The 8,833-nt window shown below is 37.7% G+C and overlaps 1 non-coding gene across 1 annotated transcript; it reads left to right on the top strand.

The window, feature by feature from the left end:
• The first annotated feature begins 587 nt into the window (after positions 1-587).
• On the top strand, positions 588-693 carry LOC112534896. The gene has a single exon (XR_003079124.2). It is a non-coding gene; the product is annotated as a small nucleolar RNA R71 (small nucleolar RNA).
• The last annotated feature ends 8,140 nt before the right edge of the window (positions 694-8,833 follow it).

The raw sequence follows: 8,833 nt of genomic DNA, 5'->3' as shown, positions 1-8,833 counted from the left end.
CCAAGTTAGGTTTCTTCTCTTGACTACCTTCTGGTTGATGGGGAACAGAATGCATAGGTTGTTGCAGATGCAACCTCTGATATCCTGGTGGACCTTGGTTATTGGAATTCCTCCATCCAAAATTAGGATGATTCCTCCACCCTGGGTTGTATGTATTGCTGTAGGGATCATTCTGCTGCCTAACTGCATAATCAACATGCTCAACGTTAGAAACATTAGTAGGCATAGAAGATGCAAACATACCTCCTGCTTTACAATTGGCACTGTAATGCGGTCCACCATAGAATTCACATCCGGGCTGAACTGCTTGGACCGGCATCTGAAGTTGTTCTATCTTTTTGGAAAGTAGCTCTACTTGTGCCGCCAAGGCTACTGTAGGATCTGCCTCAGCCCGATATACAACGGGTTTTAGACCTCTAGCCCGTGGAGTTTACCACTGATAAGTGTTGGTGGCCATCTCTTCTATCAAATCCTAGGCTTGCTCAGGTGTTTTGCTATTGATAGGTCCCCCTGCAGCTGCATCTACCATTTGTCTAGTGGCTGTTTTCATACCACTATAGAATGTCTGCACTTGCATCCAGAGAGGAAGACCATGGTGTGGGCAACACCTTAACAAGTCCTTGAAGCGCTCCCAGGCTCCGTACATCGATTTTCCTTCACCCTGCACAAAAGAAGATATGTTATTTCGCATTTGAGCAGTCTTAGCAGGAGGAAAATACTTGTTCAAAAACTTTTCAGCCAAAGAATTCCAAGTAGTGATCATTTTCGATGGCAAGGACTGCATCCATCTTTTCGCTCTATCCCTCAAGGAAAAAGAAATCAGCCTCAACCGTATGGCATCATCAGTTGTTCCATTAATCTTAAAGGTATCACATATTTCCAAAAAGTTGGCGAAATGCTTGTTCGGATCTTCGCTCGCCGATCCTCCAAATTGCACCTTATTCTGGATCATCTGGATTACATTCGGCTTTATTTCAAAATTATTGGCTGCCACGGGAGGCCTCACTATCTCAGTTTGCATCCCTGCTAGAGAGGGCCTAGCAAACTCGTACATGGTCCTTTCATCATTACCTCCATTTGCATTGTGGTTCTCCATCTCAGTAGTTTCACGAACAGGAATTTCTGCTTCAATTTCCTCCTATACTGCCTGCATACGCCTCCTTAGCAATCTGAGAGAGCGCTCGGGTTCAGATAAAGGCTCTGTAAGATTAGAGCTCCTGGTCATAAACTACCTAAGCACAATAAAGAACAACAACACCAACAAACAGGATAAGAAAAATAAACTATGCACAGAAAACAAATTATGAACAAAAAGAGAAATTACTAGACTAACAAATATTGAAATTTCAATTTAGTTCACAGAAAACCGTTCCCCAGCAACGGCACCAAAAACTTGATGTTTGCTAAGTCAAGCAAGACTATGACCTAAGGCAGTGTACCTATCAGTGGAGTATAGCTAACGGCGAGTACCAAGTGTCGTATTCCCCAAAGAACGTGTGAACCTAAATCTACTCAATCTTCTATGTTATCTAATCACAGAAAATAATTGGTGTTAATGAATAATTCCTAAATTAACTAATAGCTACTCTAATTGTTGTCGAACTATGTATACTAGGGAATGATTAATTCAAGTAAAGGAATAACCCTTTGGGAATTCTTATCTCTAAGGAATGGAAACTAAGGGTGGAATTGATTGATTGAATCCAATTTCCGTGGGAAAATCTCTACACAATTAATGCCTTTCTCAAGGACACTAACATCTTAACTTAGATTAATTAGGTTGAAATCTCTTCCTAACTCTAATTACCCAAATTAGCATTATGTACCATTTAACACTATTGAGAGTTGTTAATTCTCAATCCGGTAGAACGAACACCATATCTCTAGGGGAAATCAATTCTAGGTTGCAAAGGACAATCCAAACCTAAACGTCTTTCTCAAGATCATTCAAATTTCAAAAATCATTCAACAAGATATGAAGAACAAATCAATAAATACTTCCATTGCAAACCAATATTGACAATCAATACATTCAATTCAAAATTGAAGTACAAAAATCCCTAGATAAAGAACCCCAATGGGTTAATAAGTTTAGCTAATCATGTTCATAATCACAACCAACAAGAATTCAATTATAAAAAATGAGTAAGGGTAGAAAAACCCAAATACACCCTTGGATGAGAGTAAATAGCTCCAATTCCTTGTGCCCAATCTTGGATCGATTCTTGTTCCTCTTACTCGGATTGAAACCAATCGACAATCCTCGCCAATCTTTGATCTTCGAAGAGAATCTAAGTGAAACCTTGATCCAAGTCTCCTTTTTCTCTTAGTTTCAACTTAGAAAACCCTTAGATAGAGAAAAAGATGAGTTTTGGACGTACTAACCCTAGCTGCCTCCTTTCTTTTCTTTCTTTTTAAATGAATTTGACCAGCTGCCATGAACATGCCCGTGTTGATGCCCGTGTTTCCAACATGTTCTGGTGTTGATGCCCGTGTTACTTTCTGTCCTAAAAACCTTTTTTTCCTTTGATGTTTGACACGGTCGTGTTGGTGCCCGTGTTGGGAACACGGCCAGTGTTGAAACCAACACGGCACATCATCTTCACTCTTACCTATTGGTTCAGCTTCTTTATTAGAGTTGTTGTCTGCCTAGATATTCTTCGCCCTAGTGTCTTGGACTTCACACTCATCCTAGAGCTGTACCAGATGTCAATGGCCATAACCGATGTTTTTTCTTCATCTTTCCAAACCTCTAAAAGATAAGGCTCACAAGTCATCTGATCATCGCCTGATCCCCAGCCACGTGGCACAACATCCTCAATTCAAATGTTAGCCAAATGAGGCCTCAAATAGTGTACCTTGAACCAAATTTGCTTGAGGGCTATCCCAATAGGTCTTCACATTCATACCGAGGAAGTTGTTAAACTTGCCATTCCCCAAAGTCAATCAAGTCTTGAATCTCGTGCTTGAGATGGTCGCACTGGTCGATCACATGCCCGAAAGCTTAGTGATACTCACAATACTAACCATTGTGAGGTTTAAAACTGTTCTTTGGTGATTGGGTCTTAGGTTTCCCGCTCCATTCTTAATGTTAGAACACCATGGATAGTGATGCCCCTAGCTCGGTAAAGGTTCTTTGTAGGTTATTTGGTTCTAGCTCTGGCTCTGGCTTGGATTAGGATATGTCTTCGAAAGAGTTCATAACCTCATTTTCACTAAAGACAAGGGTGATCATGGACACTTGTTTTAGGAATGGTGTGTTGTTATAGTTTCGTAGGGGGTTTCTTCTAGTACTGGGCTGGTTAGGCCAGTTAGTTTTTTCGGCATCGATCAGGTCTTGGATTTCGTGTTTCAACCTGATGCAGTTGTTTGTATGGTAGTCGGGTGCTTGATGGAAGTTGCAATAGGTGTTGGGCTTATAACCAAATGCATTTGGTTTAGGTGGGTTTTTAGGTTGGTTGGTTGGAGCATGCCATTCTGCACTAACCTCTCAAAAATCTTTGAGAAAGTTTACCTGAAATTGGAGAACTTCCTCAGTTGCTGGACAATATTCACATCTAAAGTCCTGCTCCCTCCAGCTTGATAATCCGGTCTTCCGCTGGTTGGCACAGTCTTTCTTTTATCTTTTTTTATTTCTTCAACCTGAAGCCCATCATCATATAGGTCTGTGAAAGTCTTCGAATTCATCATCTGAAGCCTTTTGACCTAATAAGGAAGAATATTTTGGACCACCATACGAATTTGGTCCTTTTCAGAGGGTTGTTTCTCACTAATCCAGCCTTATTCCTCCACCTAGTCAACAAATCAGAGAATGACTCATTTAACTTTTGTTTTGGTGGACTCAAGATCTCTAACTGACACCTCCAATTGAGTATTATGGTCATATTATTTAATAAATGTATTACACAAATCATGCCATTAAGCTTTGGAGGATTTTTCTAAACCATGATACCAGTTTACAATAGGTCCTTCTAGCAATAATAGAAATAGCTTGACAATTTAGGTCCTACTCAACTGAGTAGTTCCCATGATAGTTACATATTACTTTAGATGAACCTTCGGATCACCAGTCCCGTTGAACTTGTTCATCTCGGGCATCTTGAATTCCGCAGGCAGCTTGTCTTCTCCTGTCAACGCCAATTCTTTGAAATTATAGGTCGAGTCTAAACCTTTGATTTCTAGCATGCCTTGCATCTTGTCAAGCATGGCACTCAAGCCACTTACAACTATATTGGTGGCAAGGGCAGTCTCCCTTTTAGCTTGGTCCAAAAAATATTTATCAAAATCCAAAAAAATTTAGGGCACTTCTTTTTTAGTAGGGTCTTCGACATTGGCATTAGCAGCAGCAGCAATGGTTGCAGCAACAGTTTCAGTGGCAACCACATCTGGATCAACAACGGCAGGGGGATTAGCTGGTATAATTGGAGCAACAGGTGGGGCTTGATTTGCAGCCATCCCAGCCAAAATTTGTTAGAGTTCTTCCCGAATCACACCCCTTAGATCGTCAATGATAGCATTCTTAAGGATTTCGACATCATGTTCGTTAGCTTTTTCGTTGGCTATTTCAGATGTAGCTCCAATCTTATTAGTGGAAGCTTGATGTCTCGACTTTTCAAGGAGCTCTAATACAGTCTGGATTCTCTATGAGATTAGTATTCTATCTAGCCTTCCACTATCTTTCCTTTTCCAACCTAAAGGAGTCTCTATATGGCTAAAAGATAAAAGGTTAGTACGATGATGTAATGCATGATGCACAACGACAGAAGAAAGAAAAAGTTAGCAAACACATTTATATACCAATCATTCTTCCAACCTTATTACTCCTACACTCGATTCGTGGTGAGTCTTTCTCTCTTAGGATTTTGGGCCTGGACTTCCTACCAAAAGAGGATAGTAGACTTGACGCGCATACCATAAACTCTCAAAGAAAATTTAAAACAAATAAGGCAATGTTTTCCAGTATAAGTATGAAGTTTTTATATTTTTGGTATGGGGCTTAACTCCACATGTTCAAGGCTTTTCAATATGTGGGCTAAAGTACTTATAAAGAGTTACATCTCAAATAGCAAGCAATAGGGTTCCTAAGAGAGATTACTACGGCCATTACCATGAGCTGAGTCTTGGATAAGTATGAAAGGTTACCACAAGGAAAATGTGTTCATTCTTGGCTTGTCTCTCCACTCAAGGATCCATGCGACAAAGAAAATTCACTCATTACTTGTAACTGATGGTTGCCAGTGTCGCAATTCCAACATTTGAGTGGAACTAAAGAACCACTAACTGACGCCATCGAGGTTATAGGGATCAAAGTGCACAATATATGGTAAAGGTGTAGTGATGAAAGAATCACTCGTTAAATAATAGAATTAAAGACAAAGATACACTAGAATCAGCATCCAAATGTCTTTAGCGATTGTGGCACCACAAGGCTTTTCGACCTCATCAGGAACACGCTAACTAGTCACAGAGCCCAGCGCGAAGATGGAAGTCGAACACCGGGTAATTCACTAGAACACTTTTACTAATGAGTGACATTTCTTGATTCCATAAGGAAGATTACGCCACAAATCTAGAGATGGATCTGAAAGCCAACTTCCCTATTTTTGTATGCTTATCTTTAATTTTATTATTTAACGGGTCATTTCCTATAAATGCAATAGTTATATTTCTACACATCAACCACTACTGCACGTGAGGTCCACCTAAGTCTAGCCCATTTTTATTAAGCTCATCCCATATTTAAAATTATTAATCTAATTTACTAGTTAGTTATGTACAAGGTCTTCCTAGTCTAGCCCAATTATAAATTATGCTTTAGTTCAGCCTTTAAATCTAATGGACTACTTATGATAAGGCCCAGTTAAGTGATCTTAAATCTAATGTGGCCTAATTAGTTCAATTTAAAACATGACAAAGTCCCCTAAGCTTACATGGATTTTAGGTTAAAGCCCAATATGTCATATTATTACCTAATAAACTACAATTTCCATGCCAAGTCCAATTTTAAGGTTTAAGTCTATATATCTAATTTTAATTAGACAATCACATAGTATATATTTGGCATCCACCCAAAATAAGGCAAAAAATAAAGTGCAGAAAATAAATCTAGCTATTATAACCTATCTTACAGCTAAAGAAATGAAAGCACAACACCTAAATACTAAATATAGTACATAAAATCACTAAAAACTGCATGAAACTCAAAAATTTGGCCCAAAAGTGCACACAACCGATTGGACAGGGGTATAGAGTCGATCAGCTCTAGGAGGCTTGAATGGTTATTTTGTGAGTTTTCTCAGTTCTCTACCCCCAAAAATTGATTTTTACATGCACAAAAAGAAAAAAAAATGATAAAAATATGTAAAATACAATTAAAAGCATAAAAAGTTATAAAACTTAATAAAGAAAACTGAAAAGATATATAAACCCTAGAAATCAATCTTGACAGTAACAAATATGGTGTTTAAAGGCAGATTCAAATTTCAATCATACAACTCTAGAAATCTAATTCAAACAAATGAAAACTAATTATATTTCCTTATCATTAAACTAATCAAATTTAAAATCTAATAAAATCATAATATCATATTCAAAACCCTATATGTTCTTATTATCATATTCAAAATCTAATAATATCAACATGTTAAATGGAAAGAAATCCTAATTTAATCATGTGTGAATCATTTTTGTTCATTCAAAAAAGTAAATCTAATTATGTTTCTAAATTCATAAATAAACATAAAAGAACTAGTTGACAAAAAAGATGTTGATGATGTGGATGTAGAGGAACCTTCAGGTTGTCATCATATGTTGCTCTTTTGCGAGTCTCAGGAGATGAGAAAGCAATTAAATCAAAGATTGGTTGAGAATCCAGTTCTACTTAAGATTAAAAAGAAACTTCTATTGTTCTAAATGGGTTTCCTAATTAGAGTTCTTTCCTAATGGCTTGCTAAAAACTAGCCCTTTATATCTGTCGATTGAATTTTTAGAGTGCAGCTTAAAGAGTACCTTGAGGAATGTAGCTAACCCTAGAAGAACAAATAAATATTCAATTATTTAAAAATAAATTATCATCATCAGGTTCGCCCCTCCTTAATCTCCCAAGACTCAAAAAATACATAACTTTCATTATCGGGTTTTCCGTAATTCCTTCGATATCTAGATCTGAGAAATGGGTGTTGACAATCGACTAGAGTTGAGGATCATGCTAGAGATCTAAGAGAAGCATTCAACATCATAGAGAAGTACCAGCTCAAGTTAAACCTTGACAAGTGTGCCTCTAGTGTCAAAGCTAGGATTTTCTCAAGATTCATGATCTCTCAAAAAGAGATAAAGACTAATCCCGAGAAAATCAAGGCAATCATAGAGATTAGACGGCCAAGCAGCATCAACAAGCTGCATAAGTTAAATGGTCGAACAATGACTCTTAGTCGGTTCATCCCCTGCTTGGCTAGAAGATGCCTGATGTTCTTCAAGACTTTTAAGAATGTTAAGAATTTTGAACGAACAAAGGAATGTCAGAAGGCTTTCGCAAAGATGAATAAATTCCTAAGCTCGGCAACCTTACTAAGCAAACCTTTAAGTGGGAAAGTCTGTATTTATATATGGCAGCGACTAAGGAAACCACCGGCTTTGTATTGGTCAGGGAGGATGATGGCGAGCAAAAGCTATCTATTTATATGAGTAAGGTCTTGAAAGGGGCAGAGTCTTGGTACCCCATGATAGAGAAATTAGCTCTATTTATCATCATCGTTATTACCAAGCTCAAACAATATTTTCAAGCACACATAGTAATAGTCATAAAAAATTAGCCATAAACATCTAGGTGACTTGTCCATTGGTCAGTTCAGGTGGCGGCTTTTGATGTTTGGTATGAGCCTATAAAAGCTATGAAAGCGTAGATATTAGTTGACTTTATGGCAAAAATGAGCAAGCCTAATAGTGCAAAAAAATTCGATGAAGCTCTCATCAAATGTACCTTGCATGTTAACAGAGCATCTAATTTTGATGGGGAAGGAGTAAGCATACTCCTTGAAGGACCAAAAAGTGTTTAGCTTAAAAGCTCGATAAAAATTAACTTTAAAGCTTCTAATAATGTTACCGAGTATGAAACATTACTTGTAGATCTAAAGATGGCACTAATAGTGCGAACTGAGCATCTAAGCATCATCAGTGATTCACAATTAATGGTCAATCAGATAATGGGAATCTTTAAAGTTAAAGACCATGATTTAGCCAAGTATGTAAGTTAGGAAAAAGCTATGTTGTAGAGAATTAAGGATGTGAGTACCAATGGAGCATTATCCAAGTTCCACGAGATGAGAATAAAGAGGTAGACTTCTTGGCCAAGCTCGCCTCACAAAGCATGTCGAGCAATAATGTCCCATTCTACATACTTGAGGAGTTGAGTATAGTGAAAGAAGATGTATTGATTATTGAAAAGTATGACCCTTAGATGAAAGAGATCATCTAGTACCTCAAAGAAGGGAAATTACCAGAGGACAAGAATGTTGTGACTAAATTAGTAAAGACCTCGGCTATATACTCTATTCAAGAGGGTACCTTGTATAGAAAGTCAATATCTTATCCTTGGTCAACATGTATCTCAAAAGAAAAGTAGATTATATCCTCAGAAATATTCATATGAAGATATCTATGGTGCTCATGAAGCAACTAGCACCATAGCTAGAAAAGCAATTCTCCAAGGGTATTTTTGGCTAACCATGTATAAAGATGGAAAGAAGCTCGTATAGACTTTTAGCAAGTGTCGAGAGCATCAGAATGTATCTCATCTACCTATTGCAATGCAATGTTTGATCACTAATCTGTGGCC

Source organism: Ricinus communis, chromosome 6 (assembly GCF_019578655.1).
Source record: "Ricinus communis isolate WT05 ecotype wild-type chromosome 6, ASM1957865v1, whole genome shotgun sequence".
Classification (NCBI taxonomy): Eukaryota; Viridiplantae; Streptophyta; class Magnoliopsida; order Malpighiales; family Euphorbiaceae; genus Ricinus; species Ricinus communis.
Note: the sequence above shows the minus strand (reverse complement) of the source record. Positions and strands in the feature narration are given on the sequence as shown.